Genomic DNA, 23,505 nt, shown 5'->3' on the forward strand with positions numbered 1-23,505 from the left:
AAATATATCGGAATGAAGACTTGCGTAACGCATAACTATATGTTATTCATTACAGCGCACCTCGATAGTAATACCTCTTCAGCAGTAACTGCCATTATATCGTCTAATACAGTGAACTAGCACGTTAAGTTAACTGCAGTTTTAAGCTATTATTTTGTATGTTAGATTTCAGATAACCCATGTTTGAAATAGCCACTCTTTCAATGCGTGTGAAACGGGTCAACCACCGTTGAGATATGCTGCAAACAAATATTTCCACGTTGGGCTACAAATGGTTGCACTAAGTTTTCTAATAATGTTTTATCGTCTCTATATACACAGTACACATGCTTCAGAATCAGTGTAATGGCATCTTTTCTTATTGCTGGTCAAACAATGGAAGAAGAATGAAACTATCGCAGTTTTGTTCAAGGAACCATTTTGTCAATTCCTACGTTGTTTGAGGGAAGCAATGGGAACAAAAGCCGAATGCAGTTTGCCATGATGTTGAGGCCAATTTCTTATAGCTGCGTGGCTTGATTTGCAATCTACTCCTCCACTCCAAGCCAGCTGATAACTGTCTTCTACCAACAGTTCTTTATTATGTAATGACCTCCACCTTTTGCAAACACGCATTACTTCGGAAATTGATTATGTATACAGAGATTAGGAAGTGTCTTCAGTGAAAAACATTCAGATGCTCAAATCCTGTTGCTCAATATCAGCCTGAAAAATTTGAGAGACCATCCAGTTATAAGTAGTGACTTAATTTAAGCCGAAATCGGTAGAGTGTTGCTGAAAACCAGTTAGCGAGAGGGTATTTACTTTGCTTTTAAGTAAGGACCTTATGTCGAAAAATGTGATTCAGTCTAAATTCTATATCAATTAATTTTCTTTGTTGTCATTGTCGTTGTTCAAATGTACCTGAATACTGATTTCAGATAGCATAAACATCAGCCAATAAGATGATTCAAACAAGAAGTGACCACAAAAGAAAAATAAATAGTCTGACAATCAGTATACCTTGCAATTTTCGATAAGATGTTCTATCAAGATGTCTATCGCAAGCAAATAAAGACACCACAGCACATCTAGCCAGCTTACTACATACATTTGATATATGGTAAAATTGCCAGTCTGGAGAAACCAAACGATATCTTTATTACCAAGATCGTCTATCAAATGGTTCAAATGGCTCTGAGCACTATGGGACTCAACTGCTGAGGTCATTAGTCCCCTAGAACTTAGAACTAGTTAAACCTAACTAACCTAAGGACATCACAAACATCCATGCCCGAGGCAGGATTCGAACCTGCGACCGTAGCGGTCTTGCGGTTCCAGACTGTAGCGCCTTTAACCGCACGGCCACTTCGGCCGGCTGATCGTCTATCAAGAAACATTCTCACACACATATTGTTGCCAGGTCCAAAAACAGAAAAGCCGGTCTCGGCGTTGTACTTAGGCGCACATTTTGTCCCAGAAGCTGGAATATCTATTTTAAATAGAAACAGAGTCAATTCGATATTCTTAGTCGTTTATTAATAATCAATTACCGTTATTTTCTTAGATCAACCTTAGACGTGTTTAAACTAAAAAAAACTCTCTAATTTGGCAGTTATGATAGCAGCTAAGTGTTCAATCTACTAAGCTGCTCTGTCATCTTCCTAACTAACTTGTGTCACAACACGAGTTGGACGGCGCTATCATGGCGAGAAGCGGCGGGTTGGCATCGTTTGATTCGACACATTCCACTTTGTCTCGCTCGCTCTGTGCGTAGCGTACTTATGTGATGGTTAGTTAGGCTGGTTCGGTATACGAAGAAAAACAAGGGAGGCAGACAAAGGAATAGCATTCGTTGGTGTATCTATGGTAGAGCACTTGCCCGCGAAAGGCAAAGGTCCCGAGTTCGAGTCTCGGTCCGGCATACAGTTTTATCTGCCAGAATGTTTCAAAAATTATTTTGTTTGTAATGGGAAACAAACCGAAGGTTTCCGTCGAAGCTGAGCGTCCTATGAAAAACGTAATGAGCAGGATTTATCTGGGCTGACTCGAGCTACACACTGAAAAAACTAAATTCGAAGTATCTGCTGGAACACCAAAGAAAATGCGCCCAACGGCCCATAGGGAAGACGTCCGGTATAGTGAAAGTATTTTCAGTTAGTATTTAATTTTAGTTGTTTAGTGAGCATTTACGTTCACATAAACAGTGGCTGAGATGTGCTCAATTTCTAAATGTGATGTTGTCGGAGACCAGTGTAGTGCTGCTGGGCAAGAAACTGAATTGGTGCCGGCCGCGGTGGCCGAGCGGTTCTAGGCGCTTCCGTCCGGAACCGCGCTACTGCTACGGTCGCAAGTTCGAATCCTGCCTCGAGCATGGATGTGTGTGATGTCCTTAGGTTAGTAGGTTTAAGTAGTTCTACGTCTCGGGGACTGACGACCTCAGATGTTAAGTCTCATAGTCCTTCGACCCATTTGAACCGAATTGGTGAAAGTGCACTCTTGCTTCTGTCTGTTGTTGACAGCATATTGTAAAGCTGTGTAACTGTGTTGTAGTCACTTGGCGGTGAATTAACGAATGACCAGAACGTTGCTGCACTTCACTCACCATGAATTGTGCCAGCCGTGGTGGCCGAACGGTTCTAGGCGCTTCAGTCCGGAACCGCGCTACTGCTACGGTCGCGGGTTCGAATCCTGCCTCGGGCATGGCTGTGTGTGATGTCCTTAGGTTTAAGTAGTTCTAAGTTCTAGGGGACTAATGACCGCAGCAGTTAAGTCCCATAGTGCTCAGAGCCATTTGAACCATTTTTTTAAAAATTGTGTTATTACTTCTGTTACAGAGGGAACCAACTTAAGCTTCTGGGCCTCTTCAGATGTTGGTAGAGCTGAGGGTGGGGTGACGCATATGGTACCCTCAAGGTCCGAAAAGTATTCCAGCCACTGAGAGAATGAAATCCACTTTGTCTAATATATACCGACAGCATGCTGCACTTGGGGCAGGCTGTACAGTGTGGTAGACAGTTGACAACTCGAGCTGTTGAGCTCTTTTATGTAATAGCTAATTTAACAGTAGCAAATAAATACTCACTCAATAAACTGGAGATAACCTCTACTATGAAAATAGGAGCTCAGTGAAATTATTTTCTCTGCTCACGTGAGAGAACTGGACAGGAAACACTGGAGATGCACAGGCTGTCTGTAAACTGAAAAGCTCCCAGAAGAGGGCTGCAGCTGCCATACTGGATGAGAATGCATAGGTTTCCCTCTAGTATTGTAGAACGATGTTCAGATATTTACCTACACCCCCCTCCCCCTCGCCCACTCCGCGCCCACCAAGCTTCCACACCACCAATCAAGAGTTTTAGTGTGTGTTCGTGACACTTCTCCCTACCACTGCTCAAAAATTTGTGATTACCCAAATTTTTCACCCTAATTTTTTCGTTGAGCGTGTTATCGTACTTCGAAATGATAATACGCAAGCGTCCCTTTGAAAAGTAAGTCATTGGAATTTTAGAAACGTTGGAAAAAATTATATACTGTTGGTGACTGAAGAAACAACCTGCAATTCACCTTAAGAGACGTCGAAAAGGTACACTAAGGGAAGCGGGCAAGAATGTCACTCAAGCCACGCGGGATTAGCCGAGCGGTCTCAGGCGCTGCTGTCATGGACTGTGCGGCTGGTCCCGGCGAAGGTTCGAGTCCTCCCTCGAGCATGGGTGTGTGTGTTTGTCCTTAGAATAATTTAGGTTAAGTAGTGTGTAAGCTTAGGGACTGATGACCTTAGCAGTTAAGTCCCATAAGATTTCACTCACATTTTGAACAATGTCACTCAAAAACAAAAAATTATTCAAATGGCTTTGAGCACTATGGGACTTAACTTCTGAGGTCATCAGTCCCCTAGAACTTAGAACAACTTAAATCTAACTAACCTAAGGACATCACACACATCCATGCCCGAAGCAGGATTCGAACCTGCGACCGCAGCCGTCTCGCGGATCCAGACTGTAGTGCCTAGAACCACTCGGCCACTCCGGCCGGCTCACTCAAAAACAAATCCAGCGTTTGCATTATCAAAAATCAACACCTGCATCCCTACGAGAATCTGCACAGGGCGCCAACTGCGACAGTATTTTATCGTATATCACATTAAACACTTAACGTTATGTTCGTATATATATATATATATGTTCACTACACTGCATTATGCTATTGTTGCTTCCGTCAGTTGAGAAGTAGCGAAGCGAAGGAGTGCTAAGGTTCTGAGATTATATTCTTTTACAAACTCGACCAGAATTCGATTTTAGATTACGTAGGTGTTCTTTCACGTACCACAATAGTAGTGGAAGGGCTGTCTAATAAACAACACGCTAAATCCGATACCAAACATGTCACACGAAATTAATAGTCTTTCATCTGTGCTGATTATGTCATTAATGGAGCATTAAACGTCTGTCCTACTTCACAACTGAAGAAACTCTATCATAATGATGCACTATGGGCGGGAAGAGAGATAAGATCGGAGAATGCAGCATGTAATAAGCCAAGCAAAAGTCTCCCCTTAGGGGCTTCTACACTCTACGCAGTCATGGAATTATATCTCATGTCTTCTAGTTAAAATTAAATAGATTCAGTAAAACTCTATCTATGACTTGCTTTCAGATCGTGCGTTTCGTCTAAAATGCATCACAAATCATGTCTTCGAAAGAATATTAATTGTAAAATATACTTAGTTGCCTAAATTATTATTGGTTTCTCCGTCTTAAGCTTACTGAAATCAATCAAACAGAATTTTACACCAGACACGTTTCGCTTTTATTTGCTAAGCATCTTCTGTGCTCATTCTGCAAATTTTATACATATGTTTGTGCATTTTTGGTTGTTTTAGATTAAAAACAGCATTTTCTTTACGAAGTTCGTGTGCAGTTTACTTACGGTTTTGCTGCCTCTTGTTTACATTTTCTCCATTGCTTCTCCTCTCTTTGTTGTCAGAGTTTGATGTAGAAAGAAACTTTGTTACACATACACACTTGTCCGTTTTCGCCTTTCTGTATTTTTTCTTACACTTCAGTTCACTTTTGGAAATAGAACTGAAGTTACGTGCGTGTTCTATTTCCGAAAGTGAGGTGAAGTGTAAATAACGCAAACTCGCGTAAGAAGCAGTGCAAAAAGGCGATGATTGCCAAGTGTATATATGTAACGAAGTTTCTTTCGACATCAGACTCTGATAACAACGAGAGATGAAGCAATGGTTTGGTGAATATGTAAACAAGAGGCAGAAATACCGTAAGTAAATCGCACACCAACTTTATAAACAAAATGCTGTTTTTAATCTAAAACAACCAAAAATGTACAAACATATGTATCCAGTTTGCAGAATAACCACAGAAGATGCTTTGTAAATAAAAGCGAAACAATTCCGGCGTAAAATTCTCTCGAATTAATTGCAGGAAGCTGAACACGAAGAAATCGATAATAACTGATTTTAGCAGCTACTCTGGAAGATAGCCATGCAAACAAACATATAATACTTATTTACACTTGCACACCCGTAGAGGAATAACTGCTACAGTATTCAACTGTCGCAGCGGGTCAGAAATAATGCCGGAGCCGCCTGCTAACTACAACAGCATAAGTAACACTCATTCATTAGCTTGTTTATTGACTCATAACCAACAAATAATTCGTTAATTTACTCCTTAAAATTTGAATATGCCTATCCTTTTTCTTTACATGTGACGACGCATGTATCAGCGGAACAGCAAATTTTGTTTTATTACACATTAATTTCCGAAGTCAAGAGTTTTCAACGTAGTGTAAATAGTGCTACGTAAGGCTTTCGAAAGAACCAATTGATCGGCAGAAGTTTCTTGGAACACAGAAGAAAAATCGAAAGCTATGGGAAGAGCTCAGGTCTGTCGGTTGAATGCGAGGGCCACCGTTAGCTAACCGACTCCGAAATGTCATCGGGAATCGCGCGATACCACTCGGCACTGTAAGCACGTATCAGCAACGGTCGTCGTTATATCGCGTGCGTGCACGTGGGGTGAGGCATAGCATGCAACACAAGTTCTCGTACCGGGAGTGACTGTCGCGGGCTGTGAGCTGGCACGGCGGAGACTGGACACAGTACACACACGGCAACACGCCGCCACGCCGCTAAAATTAAAACGCCCGACTCTGGGCCAGCGGACAATTTTAGCCACTGGCTGATTGAACAAATGGGGCGGCCAGAACTCGCGCCTCGCTCCCTCATCACCAGCGACCTTACAAAAGTTTGCAATTAATTCGTTTATTGCGGAAGCCGCATGACCGCAGTTCCGCAATTACAATGCGTACTAGCACGAGGAGGTGGGTGTCTGTTGCTAGTACACTTTCTCTCAAATAATCCGTTCGAACTCGTGTATTTCCAGGGTCTGAGTATCGATATACACTACTAGCCATTAAAATTGCTGCACCACGAAGATGACGTGCTACAGACGCGAAATTTAACCGACAGAAGAAGATGCTGTGATATGCAAATGATTAGCTTTTCAGAGCATTCACACAAGGTTGGGGCCGGTGGCGACACCTACAACGAGCTCACATGAGGAAAGTTTCCAACCGATACACAAGCAGCAGTTGACCGCCGTTGCCAGGTGAAACATTGTTGGGATGCCTCGTGTAAGGAGGAGAAATGCGTACCGTCACGTTTCCTACTTTGATAAAGGTCAGGTTGCAGCCTATCGCGATTGCGGTTTATCGTATCGCGACATTACTGCTCGCGTTGGTCGCGATCCAATGACTGCTAGCAGAAAATGGAATCGGTGGGTTCAGATGGGTAATACGGAACGCCGTGCTGGATCCCAACGGCCTCGTATTACTAGCAGTCGAGATGACAGGCATCTTATCCGCATGGCTGTAACGGATCGTGCAGCCACGTCTCGATCCCTGAGTCAACAGATGGGGACGTTTGCAAGACAACAACCATCTGCAGGAACAGTTCGACGACGTTTGCAGCAGCATGGACTATCAGCTCGGAGACCATGGCTGCGGTTACCCTTGACGCTGCGTCACAGACAGGAGCGCCTGCGATAGTGTACTCAACGACGAATCTGGGTACACGAATGGCAAAACGTCCTTTTTTCGGATGAATCCAGGTTCTGTTTACAGCAGCATGATGGTCGCATCCGTGTTTGGCGACATCGCGGTGAACGCACATTGGAAGCGTGTATTCGTCATCGTCATGCTGGCGTATGACCCGGCTTGATGGTATGGGCTGCCATTGGTTACACGTCTTGTTCACCTCTTGTTCGCATTGACGGCACTTTGAACATTGGACGTTACATTTCAGATGTGTTACGACCCGCGGCTCTACCCATCATTCGATCCCTGCGAAACCCTACATTTCAGGAGGATAATGCACGACCGCATGTTGCAGGTCCTGTACGGGCCTTTCTGGATACAGAAAATGTTCGACTGCTGCCCTGGCCAGCACATTCTCGAGGTCTGTCACCAACTGAAAACGTCTGGTCAATGGTGGCCGAGCAACTGGCTCATCACAATACGTTACTACTCTTGATAAACTGTGGTATCGCGTTGAAGCTGCATGGGCAGCTGTACCTGTACACGCCATCCAAGCTCTGTTTGACTCAATGCCCAGGTGTATCAAGGCCGTTATTACGGCCAGAGGTGGTTGTTCTGGGTACTGATTTCTCATGATCTATGCACCCAAATTGCGTGAAAATGTAATCACATGTCAGCTGTAGTATAATATATTTGTCGAATGAATACCCGTTTATCATCTCCATTTCTTCTTGGTGTAGCAATTTTAATGGACAGTAGTGTATATCGTCTCATTATCAGTAAACTAGTCAATAAACTAAAAATTGTACAAGTACATGTTTTAGCGCCATAATTGCTTGGTGCTGGGATTACACTTAGTTCCTGTACTCAAGAAGCTACACAAATTGAATAAGCTAAAACCATTACATAGCACATGAAACCTTAGCACAGGTCTGGGAAGTGTGATGAGACGCTTCCTGCTGTAACGAATCACGACACAGCGTGCACAAGTGTCACAGAGACTAGAATCAGTGACGAAAGGTCTGTGTGCGAGTTTTGAACCCTAGTATTACTTCCATGTTTTGTTGCGTCGGCGTCGTGGAACAGCTTTACAAAGATAGTGCACACATGTAGTTGCTCTAACCATCGTAGAGCAGTTCGGAAGGAACATTAGACTTTAACACCTTGTAGCTGACGAGGTCATTCGGACACAGCACAAGCTGGGGCTAGGGAAGGGCATGGGCGTGTTTTCTCATAGGACATTCGTCTGTCTTAACCGAGTTAGGCAAATCACAATAAACCCAGATCTGGAGCGGCAAACGGTGATTCGAATCGGCGGTCATCCGTCTTACGACTGCTCAGTAACACTTCGGAAACCAGCATTTTGTGTATCACCATCACAGAGCAGATACTCGTACAACAGAGGTGTAAGAAAGAAACTTACCACTTAGACCCCTTAGAATTTACAACTGCTTTTACACTTGCTCTCAGCAGTCCACCACCTCGTCTGTGGTGAAGGGGACGTAGTTGACCAATTGTTGTTGTTGTGGTCTTCAGTCCAGAGACTGGTTTGATGGAGCTCTCCATTCTACTCTATCCTGTGCGAGCTTCTTCATCTCCCAGTACCTACTGCAACCTACATCCTTCTGAATCTGTTTAGCGTATTCAAGTCTTGGTCTCCGTCTACGATTTTTACCCCCCACGCTGCCCTCCAATACTAAATTGGTGATCTCTTGATGCCTCAGAATATGCCCTACCAACCGGTCCCTTCTTATAGTCAAGTAGTGCCACAAACTCCTCTTCTCCCCAACTCTGTTCAATACCTGCTCATTAGTTATGTGATCTATCCACATACTCTTCAGCATTCTTTTGTAGCACCACATTTCGAAAGCTTCTATTCTCTTCTTGTCCAAACTATTTATCGTCCACGTTTCACTTCCATACATGGCTACACTCCATACGAATACTTTCAGAAACGGCTTCCTGACACTTAAATTTATACTCGATGTTAACAAATTTTTCTTCTTCAGAAACGCTTTCCTTCCCATTGCTAGTCTACATTTTATACTCTCTGTACTTCGACAATCATGAGTTATTTTTCTCCCCAAATAGCAAAACTCATTTACTACTTTGTCTCATTTCCTAATCTAATTCCCTCATCATCACCCGATTTAATTCGACTACATTCCATTATCCTCGTTGTGCTTTTGTTGATGAGTTGACCAACAGCATTTTAAAACTTTTCTAGTCCATAAATGGACGGTTTGCGGCAATAACGGCACTCGAGAAGTCTCCGTGTAAGCATTAATTTCTAGAGAGTCATATTTATGTTCATTGCATAGAATGCATAAAGACGGAAGTAAATTTGTTTCTTCCTTTTGGATCGTACGCTCTCGAAAGCCATTAAGTTGCACACAACTTTCCTGTTGCGGTTCTCACGGGCTGGCTAAGGCAACACGTGCCGCTCTTCTTTGCATAACCGCATCTCGTGGTCGTGCGGTAGCGTTTTCGTTTCCCACGCCCGGGTTCCCGGGTTCGGTTCCCGGCGGGGTCAGGGATTTTCTCTGACTCGTGATTGCTGGGTGTTGTGTGATGTCCTTAGGTTAGTTAGGTTTAAGTAGTTCTAAGTTCTAGGGGACTGATGACCATAGACGGAAAGTCCAATAGTGCTCAGAGCCATTTGAACAACTTTTTTCTTTGCATTATCTCTATTTCTTTCGTTAATCCAAGATACTGAGGGGTTTAGACTCACGAACAATACTCAATAGTGAACATTTACGGAAAGATTTGGAATGTCTACTTTCTATCAGTTCACAATGATCCACGCCGATAGCTGTCCTCTTTCCAGGTTTCCATGAATAACTTGCAGTCTAATCCCAAGTAAACCACACAAGCGATGAAACTTCCTGGCAGATTAAAACTGTGTACCTGACCGACACTCGAACTCGGGACCTTTGCCTTTCGCGGGCAAGTGCTCTACCAACTGAGCTACTCAAGCAGTACCTGAAGTTTGGAAGGTACTGGCAGAAGTAAAGCTCTGAGGACGGAGCGTGAGTCGTGCTTGGGTAGCTCAGTTGGTCTTGCCCGCGAAAGGCAACGGTCCCGAGTTCGAGCCTCGTTCCGGCACACAGTTTCAATCTACCAGGAATTTTCATATCAGCGCACACTCCGCTGCAGAGTGAAAATCTCATTCTCACACAGGTGATAGTCACGACCAGACTTCTAATGAAACGTTTCCGGAGCGTACGGACATTTATGGTCGCCTAGTGCCTTCTACTTACCTAGTAACACTGTTGAGACTATTTGTGTATGCCACCACGTATTATACTGAAGGTATCTTATGCGAGAGAGGAAATGAGTATTTATCTTCGGTGTCTCTACAAATTAAATTTTATATAACTGCTGTTCAGCATTAGTGGAACACCGTAGGCCCCAGAACTTGCGTAGTTTACTGCGCGATAGTACAAGTGACTCGACTAAGATGACCGTTCTGAGAACGGAGCACAGATATTGCACCTCCCTGTGCGGACCAGCTTTGCGTGGGAAGTGATGGATCGTCTTTCACAGAGCGCCACCCGATCCGCTGGTCAGTGGGACCCGGTACTATAATATGCCGAGCGCTGGCCGTGACGTAACTCGAGGGTCAGATGTATCGTCCTCGATGTAGGCCTACGTAGCGATAGTCCTTCACTCCCCAGAGCTGTCTGGAGCAACATGTTTCTCACGAAGCCGCAGTGAAAATCAAAATGTTTCTTTTGCAGCAGTTTGTTACACGTTCCGGCTACCTCTCCGTCTTAAACATTTATCGTAGCGTTGTACCAACTTTCCAATACCCTCTTCATAGAAGAGAGCCGCCTGTGCTTTCCACCACTTCGCTAAATTGATCTGCAGTTCGTTGTCTGTGCCAAAACGTTGTCTCCATAGTAGTCTCTCATGTGAGCAGAGATGAACATCAGAGAAAGCCAAGCCCAGGCTGTATGGAGGGTGAGCAAACGCTCCATATCGGAAACGCTGCAGGGGCTTCTACATGTACATCTACGTTTATACTCCGCAAGCCACCCAACGGTGTGTGGCGGAGGGCACTTTAGTGCCACTGTATTACCTCCCTTTCCTATTCCAGTCGCGTATGGTTTGCGGGAAGAACGACTGCCGGAAAGACTCCGTGCGCGCTCGAATCTCTCTGATTTTACATTCATCATCTCCTCGGGAGGTATAAGTAGGGGGAAGAAATATATTCGATACCTCATCCAGAAACGCACCCTCCCGAAACCTGGATAGCAAGCTACACCGCGATGCAGAGCGCCTCTCTTGCAGAGTCTGCCACTTGAGTTTCCTAAACATCTCCGTAACACTATCACGCTTACCAAATAACGCTGTGACGAAACGTGCCGCTCTTCTTTGGATCTTCTCTATCTCCTCTGTCAACCCGACCTGGTACGGATCCCACAGTGATGAGTAATACTCAAGTATTGGTCGAACGAGTGTTTTGTAAGCCACCTCCTTTGTTGATGGACTACATTTTCGAAGGACTCTCCCAATGAATCTCAACCTGGCACCCGCCTTACCAACAATTAATTTTATATGATCATTCAAATCGTTCCGTACGCATACTCCCAGATGTTTTACAGAACTAACTGCTACCAGTGTTTGTTCCGCTATCATATAATCACACAAGAAAGGATCCTTGTTTCTATGTATTCGCAATACATTATATTTGTCTATGTTAAGGGTCAGTTGCCACTCCCTGCACCAAGTGCCTATCCTGCATTTCGCTGCAATTTTCTAATGCTGCAACTTCTCTGTATACTACAGCATCATCCGCGAAAAGCCGCATGGAACTTCCGACACTATCTACTAGGTCATTTATATATACTGTCAAAAGCAATGGTCCAATAACACTCCCCTGTGGCACGCCAGAGGTTACTTTAACGTCTTCCTCATTGCCCTTACAGTGTGCGCCTGAGAATTGTCAGGAAGAAGAATATGCATGACAAGCATGTTATGTGGGTTTGCATGAAATCAGGCGAAACCTCGCAGAGGGGACCCATACTTGGCAGAAGATACCACTGTTGAAGGTATCTTTACCTGCTCACTGTGTGCTCAGAACTGAAAGGAGCGCCGTGACGCAATCGACAGGAATTCTAGAAATACTGCCCAACACATCTGTGCAAAGCTTCATGGGATTTTCACTGTCGTTTCCATTTCGCGACCTATCGGACCTTACTTTCCGAATAGCCCTCGTGGACACAACGGTATTTCAGCAGTTATTTTCATGTCTCCCCCACTCACAACGAATATGGCCAACAATGACGTCCCGATAATAGCCCATAATTGCACGGTTCTTCCAGCTGGATATTTTGAGCACTAGTTCGATCATACCTCAAAGGTATTCGATTTAGATTATACCTGACTGCCTAAATGATCCAACATTTATTGAAACTGTTTAAATATTCGTAAAATCGAACGCTAGCGACTTGTGCCAGGGTGCGATACTATTTTGAAAAATCAAAGGTTGGATTTTATTAAAGGATCCAAACCATGCAAAAAATATTCCGCATGGATGTATGGCTCCGTTTCATTACTTGCCTTCTGCAACAATGGCTTTTGGCGCGTTCTAGCACGTCAAATAATGGAAGGGAAACGGCTGTTTTAGAAATGTAAGCATCACTATTAATGTTTGCCAGCAGCACCATTGGTGTATGGGAATAACTAAGCACGGGTAACGGCCGAAACTATTGAGTTTCTAAACGAGAAAAACGGAGTGTCCCCGATCTGAGACAATGCGAACGTGTGCAACTGCAACCGTTTGTGGCATAATGGCAGTGCATAGGTATAGGACAATCGACATGCAGCAAAGCGTTTCTCTTTAACCAGTAAAGCCGGCCGGAGTGGCCGTGCGGTTCTAGGCGCTACAGTCTGGAGCCGAGCGACCGCTACGGTCGCAGGTTCGAATCTTGCCTCGGGCATGGATGTGTGTGGTGTCTTTAGGTTAGTTAGGTTTAATTAATTCTAAGTTCTAGGCGACTGATGACCTCAGAAGTTAAGTCGCATAGTGGTCAGAGCCATTTTAACCAGTAAACTCTCGATTCTTTAAAGAATTGAACTCAGAAGAACAAAACCACTTCAAAAGTCTGGTTACTTTACAAATGAGTTAATGTGTTAAATATTTGCCTTTACGCACGTAAGCGAGATAAAGTTTAGGAAAGGTTTGAAATTATACTTAAAGTTTGTTGGTAGTCGCTAAATGCTCTCATTACGAAACACTGGATGAATGAAATCCGTTTATTTGTGCGCCGCCACTTACGCTGTCTCGAAACAAACACACAGTTTCTGCCTGTAATAACTGTCTTACTGTGTTAAACTTTTAACGTAAGATTATACCTCTCAATGAGAGGTCAATAATTACGCGAAATATTGAAAATTGAAATTTTTTTGGCCCTGCGCAGTAACTAGTGCAGAGTTACACGTTCCGTGATAACGGTTTAGTAATATGCAAAATCATTATAATTAAACTTTCCCTACTTGAGAGGGCCCCCACGGAAAAAAGAATGATGGTACGGCGGTGAACTTTTATAGTCGCATTCTTAAGGACTTGGGAAAGAGAAATAAACCATTGAAAGAAACATATTTTAATTTTCACATGAGAGGGTAACATTTCTTAAATGCATACCACGTTTACCTTCCAGGTTACAAACGTTGCTCAATTTGACGACCATCTGCATCCACGGCGCCGGGCGTTGCGGCCGAGCTGTTCTAGGCGCTTCGGTCCGGAACCGCGCTGCTGCTACGGTCGCAGGTTCGAATCCTACCTCTGACATGGATGTGTGTGATGTCCTTAGGTCAGTTAGGTTTAAGTAGTTCTCATTCTAGGGGACTGATGGCCTCAGATGTTAAGTCCAATAGAAATAGAGCCATTTGAACCATTTTTTGCATCCACGGCAGCCTGGAACCGCACTAGAGACACCATTTCACAATTGTTCGCAGTACTTTTTGAACAGTGGACCATTAATGTTCAGCTATCGTGACACAGCTAATGCACAGCTTGAACACCGCACATGGGTACAGGGTTCTCAGCCACGGCAACAGTAACTGCTTCAACAATTTGCGGCGCAAATGGTCATCGGTCTCTAGCAGGAGCAATTCCCAAATCGCCACTTACTTCTAACTTCCCAGTCATGTTCTGAAACCTCGCTACGGAAAGGTGTTCCTTTCGTGTGTCAGTTATTGCGATAACCAGCAGCACTTTTACTGTTATTTTGATTAAGCGGCTTTACGAAGGCCCTGCTCGCATTGTCCAGACCCATGTCGACTGTCTGCAACTATAACGGATGGCTGTGATTCAATCCTACATTGCCGCACTAGTGCCGGCGCCTAGCGGCAAGTCATCATACTAACCCTATTAATAACACAAATCGCGCCGCTTACAGTGGGAGCATATTTTTAAGTTGCGTACACATACGATAAATAGTTTTCCGTCTATACTGGTTCATATAGCGGAAGTTTAATGATAACCACCACGTACATTCGCAACTATTTTAAGGCCAATGCGTGCACTATGTTTAATTATTTCTCTACTCGAATCAGATTTCTGGCTGTCGCATGATGCCACTTACTTAAAAAGAAAATTTGATTGGAATATTTTTATGATATTAACGCTTGGAATTATGTTCATATGGAAGGGTGGTTGATTTCGACAACTGAATACTTTCTACGAAATAAATAAATCATGAAGTTTAAGCACACAGTTATGTTGCTATTCCGTTTTCAGTTTTAGTGGGTGCAGGCAGAGATAGTTACTTCTTTGTCTTCCTTCATCCTCAGCTCACAGTTTCTTCTACGTCCACTTTCAAAGTGCAGTTTTTGTTTGTATATTGTAATAGATACTAACTACGGCTACCACTCTGCTAGTCCAATGTTTAAAATTTAAAGATTGGTTTCGTACGTATATCCTTCTTATGACCATACATTTCGACATTTTTCAACTACAACCCACGTCCTGAATAACGCCCCACTTTGTGGCACCGAGAATCGTGACATCAGAGATGTTGTGTCAATTTTATTCCTTCTTTTCATGGTCGAAATAAATAAATCACCTTCACACACAATCCAGATTTATCTCACTCGAGTTTTAAGACCAAGGAATTTTCATAATCTAAATCTGATTTACAAGTGTGAAGAACTAGTAATCAATCATTTTAAATGATCGGAATCTGTTTCGGAGGCTTCTGAGGAATATGAGGCCGTTGCGCAGTGTCGTGGAGCGAGGATCCGGACCCATTGTCGTCATAAAGAGGAATACACTCCGGCTCCATATTTTCCTCTTCGGTTTGTCTGGTTTCCGCCGCCAGCAACGTAAACGAATTTACTGCTCTCGTCAGAGTTTTCTTCTCTATGCACCTACACTTAATTCACACCATGGACAGCTCATCAGGAAAGTTAAGAATAGCCTACGTATTCAGCTTTACAGCTGCGCCCTCGTTCCTGCGGTAAGAGCTTGACATCTTCTCATAAAAGTACTCTTTAACGTAAAAATGCAAACGAATAGAGTATCTAGCCTTCCTTATATTTTATTAGAGTTCTGCAAGCCTCTCGTCTAAATTTTAGTAATCAATATTGTTGACTTCATTTTTAATACTGTCAAACCACAGTATTATGACTATTATAATGGGGCTTGTAAGGGTTACTGCTGGTCGTCGGATGCACCTACTGCTACAGACGGGCCTACCACGATGTTTACATCATACCTTCCCAGTGAACGGAACAAAGATATTGCCTTAAATCCGTAATTGTGTAAACAGCACACAGAACTGTATCTCATCAAGTGTAGGTACGCTCACCGAGCAAAATATTAATCAAATGGTTCAAATGGCTCTGAGCACTATGGGACTCAACTGCTGAGGTCATTAGTCCCCTAGAACTTAGAACTAGTTAAACCTAACTAACCTAAGGACATCACAAACATCCATGCCCGAGGCAGGATTCGAACCTGCGACCGTAGCGGTCTTGCGGTTCCCGACTGCAGCGCCTTTAACCGCACGGCCACTTCGGCCGGCCTAAAATATTAATCACAACTTTAGAAGAAACACACTGTTGGTGATGTCACATTGCTATCAGATGGTCATATGGACCTCTCCACCGCTGACGTAAGTAATGACAGTCAGGTGGTGTGTACTTGTCGATCCCTTGCACGGAATCAGCGCATCAAAATGGGGCAGAATGGCAGATAGTGTTTGGACGTGTGCCTATGAATGAGTTTCCACGATTTGTAGGTATATCAATGCGGACCGTACACCGTACTAATCGCAGCCGTGTAACGATGCGTAAGAACAGTGATCGAAAATTTGCCCTAAACGACAGGGACTGTAACGTCTTGTCAATAAAAGCCGGTGTTAAATTCGACAAAAGCGGAATCTGTCAGAGAATGCAGGTCTATTTCATCCGCATACCGAGCAAACACTGCGAAGCGAACTGCGAGTACGTCCGCGCCAAGTAAGTTGACGCTCGGCGCTGTGGCTGATGGGAGCGACTGCACAGGCATTTTCCATTTACTGTCCCTTCCATCAGCCACTGAGCCGAGTGTCAACTTAGTTTGCGACATTGAAGGCTGCCACTGCTGATTTCTGCACGTCTTCCAAGGGCAAAACAACACAGTAGCTGGCTGAGGGTGTGTAGTGTGGTCCTAACGAATCGCAGTTCTGCCTCTTTTTCACATTACGCAAGGGGCCAAGTGCACCGACGGCCGAATGAGACGTGAATGCTGTGGACACTTCCGTCTTCTAAGATGACAACAGTCTCGAATGCACACGTTCTCGGTTTAACGAACACTCTTGTCACCTCTCGCGCCTAGAATGGCGCGCTGAAGCACCCTATCTTAACCCGACAGAAAAGTCTAGAACAATTTGGGAGAGAGAATGGAACGTAGCAGTTGACATTCCCACAATTTTGTGACCCTGCTTCAGCTACATACGGCATATCTGAAGGAGGGTGTGGACTCTCTTCCTCGCGGTGTATCATGTCTCCCGTGAGTGACTAATTTTTTGTTCGGTGTGCTTTGCAGACTAACATGATTTTGATAGCTGATCAGTAAGTATTCTTTTTCATAGAGTGCTTGTGATATTTAATTTGCGGCATACTGAACCATGCACGTATGGTTCAGCAAGGTGGTGAAGATTCAAAATAGATCGTAAGGCCGGACTAAAAACTATTTTTTGCAATATTAGTTGTTCTTACTAGGAGGCGCAATTTTATCCACTCTAGCAATGATTTGTTAATGTGAAAAAATTCGCAGTTGCACCGTCGTTGGACTGCACGTTAAAACTGTGGGTGCCCCTATAGGCACGACCTTAATAGTTCCACACATATTAATGCACTATGGTGTTCAAATCGACATTCTGAATGATGAAAACTTTATTTTATTATTCAGTGCTGTAGCAGAATTAAAGTAAGTACCGTTTTCCAATCCGTCTAGGAACGTACAATACTGGCCATTAAAATTGTTACACCAAGAAAAATGCATAAGATAACCGGGTATTCATTGGGCAAATATATTATACTAGAACTGACGTGTAATTACATTTTCACGCTATTTGGGTGCATAGGCACTGAGAAATCAGTTCCCAGAACAACCACTTCTGGCCGTAATAACGGCCTTGATACGCCTTGGCATTGAGTCAAAACAGAGCTCGGATGGCGTGTACAGGTACAGCTGCTCATGCAGCTTCAACACGATACCACAGTTCATCAAGAGTAGTGACTGGCGTATTGTGACGAGCCAGTTGCTCGGCCACCATTGACCAGACGTTTTCAATTGGTGAGAGATCAGGAGAATGTGCTGGCCAGGGCAGCAGTCGAACATTTTCTGTATCCAGAAAGGCCCATACAGGACCTACAACATGCGGTAGTGCATTATCCTGCTGAAATATAGGGATCGCAGGGATCGAATGAAGGGTAGAGCCACGTGTCGTAACACATCTGAAATGTAGCGTCCGCTGTTCAAAGTGCCGTCAATGCGAACAAGAGGTGACCGAGATGTGTAACCAATGGAACCCCATACCATCACGCCGGGTAATACGCCAGTATGGCGATGACGAATATACGCTTCCAATGTGAGTTCACCGCGATGCCGCCAAACACGGATGGGACCATCATGATGCTGCAAACAGAACCTGGATTCATCCGAAAAAATGACGTTTTGCCATTCGTGAATCCAGGTTCGTCGTTGAGTACACCATCGCAGGCGCTCCTGTCTGTGATGCAGCGTCAAGGGTAACCGCAGCCATGGTCTCCGAGCTGATAGTCGATGCTTCTGCAAACGTCGTCGAACTGTTCGTGCAGATGGTTGTTGTCTTGCAAACGTCCCCATCTGCTGACTCAGGGATAGAGACGTGGCTGCACGATCCGTTACAGCCATGCGGATAAGATGCATGTCTTCTCGACTGCTAGTGATACGAGGCCGTTGGGATCCAGCACGGCGTTCCGTATTACCCTCCTGAATCCACCGATTCCATATTCTGCTAACAGTCATTGGATGTCGACCAACGCGAGCAGCAATGTCGCGATAGGATAAACTGCAATCGCGATAGGCTACCATCCGACCTTTATCAAAGTCGGAAATGTGATGGTACGCAGTTCTCCTCATTACACGAGGCATCACAACAACGTCTCACCAGGCAACGCCGGTGTACTGCCCTGTAGCACGTCATCTACGTGGTGTAGCATTTTTAATGGCCAGTAGTGTAAAAAAGGACAGATATGTTTAAAATAGCTGTAAGATTTCAGTACGTCTAAGGAAGTGAACTGATGTTCCACAATCCTCGTTCTTAATTAAAACTGAGATCAACAGAACATGACAAGCAGTACGCTAGTCCGCTGGCTTTTCATGGCGAAAGATAGCTTCCTGAAATGGTGAGAATATGAAGTACAAAAAATACCTGCTACCCGATGCCTAATAAAAAACTCATAGCGGTAACAGCAAGTACTAGCAGTCTTTCTTGATAATGGGAGAAGTGCGTTTAGGTAGCTCTGGTCAGCAAGTTCATTGGCACGGTGCAACACACTCTTTATACTTCAGTGCGCTTTCTTTTCTGTAAAGGTAACGTAAGCAGTGCCCAAGAGCTGCTACACCACTCGTTCTAGCACAACAGCTCAGAGCGAGGGGTAAGTGGTATTCTGCGTTGGCCGGCCGGTGTGGCCGAGCGGTTCTAGGCGCTACAGTCTGGAACCGCGCGACCGCTACGGTCACAGGTTCGAATCCTGCCTCGGGCATGGATGTGTGTGATGTCCTTAGGTTAGTTAGGTTTAAGTAGTTCTAAGATCTAGGGGACTGATGACCTCAGCAGTCAAGTCCCATAGTGCTCAGAGCCATTTGAACCATTTTTTTATTCTACGTTGTCAACTACATTGCTGCGAAGCTACACATTTGTTCGCTAAGGGCGGCAGTGGACCGATTCAGAACAACAGAGCTCAACGCTATAGAACAGTGGCCGTCAAACTTCTTTGCCGAAGGCACCTCGGGCCGCGTTTGTGACGACCTTGTTATTAACTGGTAACCTACATATATTAGTATGTTAAAAGTTCCCAATAGATTAGCTATAGTAAGATTGCAATATATTCTCCCCTGGCCCCCAAGTACTGATGGTTAAAAGTCGGCACCATTCGAAACTCTTAGTGTCAACTGTTTTCGGTTTCAGTTCGCTGCCACACTCAGCGACCCAAAGTTATTACACTGTAATTGCCTGACGAAATGTTATCGTGTTATATGTGTGAGCAGATGATTAATTGATTAATAATACATTCATAACGGCACTGATAAACGTTTTTCTCGCCGTTGGACGGTGCATGTAATCATACCTTACTTCATTTGGCGGCGCTGCTTATCGCGTTTCTCGTCATGGGGCAGAGGTCGCAAGCAAACGCCCGAGGCTACTATTTTCAGACTCTGACCTTTACTAAATTAACCATAATTTATGTGATTCCTAATTTTCCAGAAAGCTCTCTCTTTGAAGGGTCACACAACATAATTGTATTTTCAGCTGTTCGTTTAGCTTGGTAATACATTGTTAGTTACTGTTTTGCTGGTAGCATAACTGGGAGGCAATAGGGGTGCACGAACTGTCGCTCAATCTCATTTGCCGTTCGCGGAGAATCGTGTTAGGGGCGGAATAGATATATACAGGGTGGTCCATTGATCGTGACCTGACCAAATATCTCACGAAATAAGCGTCAAACGAAAAAACTACAAAGAACGAAACTTGTCTAGCTTGAAGGGGAAAACCAGATGGCGCTATGGTTGGCCCGCTAGATGGCGCTGCCATAGGTCAAACGCATATCAACTGCGTTTTTTAAAATAGGAACCCCCATTTTTTATTACATATTCGTGTAGTACGTTAAGAAATATGAGTGTTTTAGTTGGACCACTTTTTTCGCTTTGTGATAGATGGCGCTGTAATAGTCACAAACATATGGCGCACAATTTTAGACGAACAATTGGTAACAGGTAGGTTTTTTAAATTGAAATACAGAACGCAGGTAGATTTTATTTCGGTTGTTCCAATGTGATACATGTACCTTTGTGAACTTACCATTTCTGAGAACGCATGCTGTTACAGCGTGATTGCCTGTAAATACCACGTTAATGCAATAAATGCTCAAAATGATGTCCGTCAACCTCAATGCATTTGGCAATACGTGTAACGACATTCCTCTCAACAGAGAGTAGTTCCCCTTCCGTAATGTTCGCACATGCATTGACAATGCCCTGATGCATCTTGTCAGGCGTTGTCGGTGGATCACGATAGCAAATATACTTCAACATTCCCCACAGAAAGAAATCCGGGGACGTGAGATCCGGTGAACGCGCGGGCCATGGTATGGTGCTTCGACGACCAATCCACCTGTCATGAAATATGCTATTCAATACCGCTTCAACCACACGCGAGCTATGTGCCGGACATCCATCATGTTGGAAGTACATCGCCATTCTGTCATGCAATGAAACATCTTTTAGTACCATCGGTAGAACATTACGTAGGAAATCAGCATACGTTGCACCATTTAGATTGCCATCGATAAAATGGGGGCCAGTTATCCTTCCTCCCATAATGCCGCACCATACATTAACCCGCCAAGGTCGCTGATGTTCCACTTGTCGCAGCCATCGTGGATTTTCCGTTGCCCAATAGTGCATATTATGCCGGTTTACGTTACCGCTGTTGGTGAATGACGCTTCGTCGCTAAATAGAGCGCGTGCAAAGAATCTGTCATCGTCCCGTAATTTCTGTTGTGCCCAGTGCAGAACTGTACACGACGTTCAGAGTCGTCGCCATGCTATTCCTGGTGCATAGAAATATGGTACGGGTGCTATCGATGTTGATGTAGCATTCTGAACACCGACGTTTTTGAGATTCCCGATTCTCGCGCAATTTGTCTGCTACTGATGTGCGGATTAGCCGCGACAGCAGCTGAAACACCTACTTGGGCATCATCATTTGTTTGCAAGTGGTGGTTGACGTTTCACATGTGGCTGAACACTTCCTGTTTCCTTAAATAACGTAACTATCCGGCGAACGGTACGGACACTTGGAAGATGTCGTCCAGGATACCGAGCAGCACACATAGTACACACCCGTTGGGCATTTTGATCACAATAGCCATACATCAACACGATATCGACCTTTTCCGCAATTGTTAAACGGTCCATTTTAACACGGGTAATGTATCACGAAGCAAATACCGTCCGCACTGGCGGAATGTTACGTGGTACCACGTACTTATACGTTTGTGACTATTACAGTGCCATCTATCACAAAGCGAAAAAAGTGGTCCAACTAAAACATTCGTATTTCTTTACGTACTATACGAATATGTAATAAAAATGGGGGTTCCTATTTAAAAAAACGCAGTTGATATCCGTTTGACCTATAGCAGCGCCATCTAGCAGGCCAACCACAGCGCCGTCTGGTTTCCCCTTTCAACCTAGACGAGTTTCGTTCTTTGTAGTTTTTTCGTTTGATGCTTATTTCGTGAGATATTTGGCCCAGCCACTATCAATGGACTACTCTGTAGACTAAAAACTGACTTACACCACTTTTAAAGTAAACGGTCCAACATGAATCTGTACTTCATTGCGTGAGTGATAAAACCATTAGTGCGAAGAGTTGCCAGGGAAAATGAATATACGGTTATTTGTTGAATTTTACTCACACTGAACCATCAAATCACTTTGTTTGTCCTCCACCTGGCTCCTCTTCAATAATAAACGTATATGCTGTTACAACTTCCTGTTGGAAGCTATGCAAAACTCGTGACGTTTGTTCATCCTAATGATCAGCTGCGTCAAATAAAAAAGTTCGTGAATTTGTCAATATTGCAGTATGTAGAATACCCCCGTCCGCAACGGTAGTGCTGACTGTTTACGTAATATGAATGAGTCCACTGTTTGGCACATTTTTATGTGTAACGATGTAAAAATTGTTCAAATGGCTCTGAGCACTATGGGACTTAACTTCTGTGGTCATCAGTCCCCTAGAACTTAGAACTACTTAAACCTAACTAACCTAAGAACATCACACACATCCATGCCCGAGGCAGGATTCGAACCTGCGACCATAGCAGTCCCGCGGTTCCGGACTGCGCGCCTAGAACCACGAGACCATTGCGGCCGGCGTAACTATGTAATTTATATTACTATTTGACAACATAGGCGAATTCGTGGATTTCAGTATTTGACGCCACCGATTTTATGTTGCTTAGTATGATGTAAATGTTTTCTGAACATGATGACAGTTCTTGGACAGGAACTAGTTGTCTAGTGAAGAGTAATTATGAGCAGGTCTTGGCGGTAAAGCATCACGTTGTTGAAAAGGCCGCGAGTGTTGAATTTATGTGCGATAACACGTTAAACCTAATCGCAAACCTTTTGCCGTTCAAATTACCCCTGTTGCTACCAGACCTTAAGTGCTTGCAGGAATTACTGATTTGTTTCACCACATGCAATACAGTCTTTCCATGCTCGACTCAGTCATTGAGCACCTAACGATACTCATGGAATGCGCTATACCTGTTTTGAGCTTATTCGAAAACTTTTTCTTAAAATGCAGTTTGATCCATGAAATTCTGGCAACGTAACGAAACTAGTTATTCTCCTCTTGTGATATTTTGGTCGCGAATCGTCGAGCCCTCTTTCAGAATGAACAATAGGACATACTGCAACTGTGGTTTTCTTATATTGATCGTTAGCAGAATGTATTTTCATTCTGCAGCGGAGTGTGCACTGTTTTAATCTTCTTGGCAGAGGATGGATCGGATAAGTCTCTTATAGTTGTACAAGATGCTGGGAGGACGTAACTCCTATGTACGGTCTGTCAGCAGGTTACTTATTTTTATTACGGTATGTTGATAATTTTTATTTTCGGACCGTCTACTTATATGTACAAACAAAAATATGTAGATACTCCAGACCACTGAAGATGCCTTGCAAACAAAAATATC

The 23,505-nt window shown here is 43.9% G+C and overlaps 1 protein-coding gene across 5 annotated transcripts in view; it reads right to left on the bottom strand.

The window, feature by feature from the left end:
* The window catches only part of LOC124555163 (ankyrin-3-like), a 904,646-nt gene that overhangs the window by 871,943 nt on the left and 9,198 nt on the right, over positions 1-23,505 (bottom strand). For 4 of the 5 annotated variants that reach the window (XM_047128985.1, XM_047128988.1, XM_047128987.1 and 1 more), the window contains exon 1: positions 6,053-6,087. The exons of the other annotated variant lie outside the window; for it this stretch is intronic. The gene's annotated coding sequence lies outside the window, so the exon portion shown is untranslated. Of the gene's footprint in view, positions 1-6,052; positions 6,088-23,505 lie in introns of those variants that run through there. 5 annotated transcript variants of the gene reach the window in all.

This window comes from Schistocerca americana, chromosome X (assembly GCF_021461395.2).
Source record: "Schistocerca americana isolate TAMUIC-IGC-003095 chromosome X, iqSchAmer2.1, whole genome shotgun sequence".
In the NCBI taxonomy this organism is placed as follows: domain Eukaryota; kingdom Metazoa; phylum Arthropoda; class Insecta; order Orthoptera; family Acrididae; genus Schistocerca; species Schistocerca americana.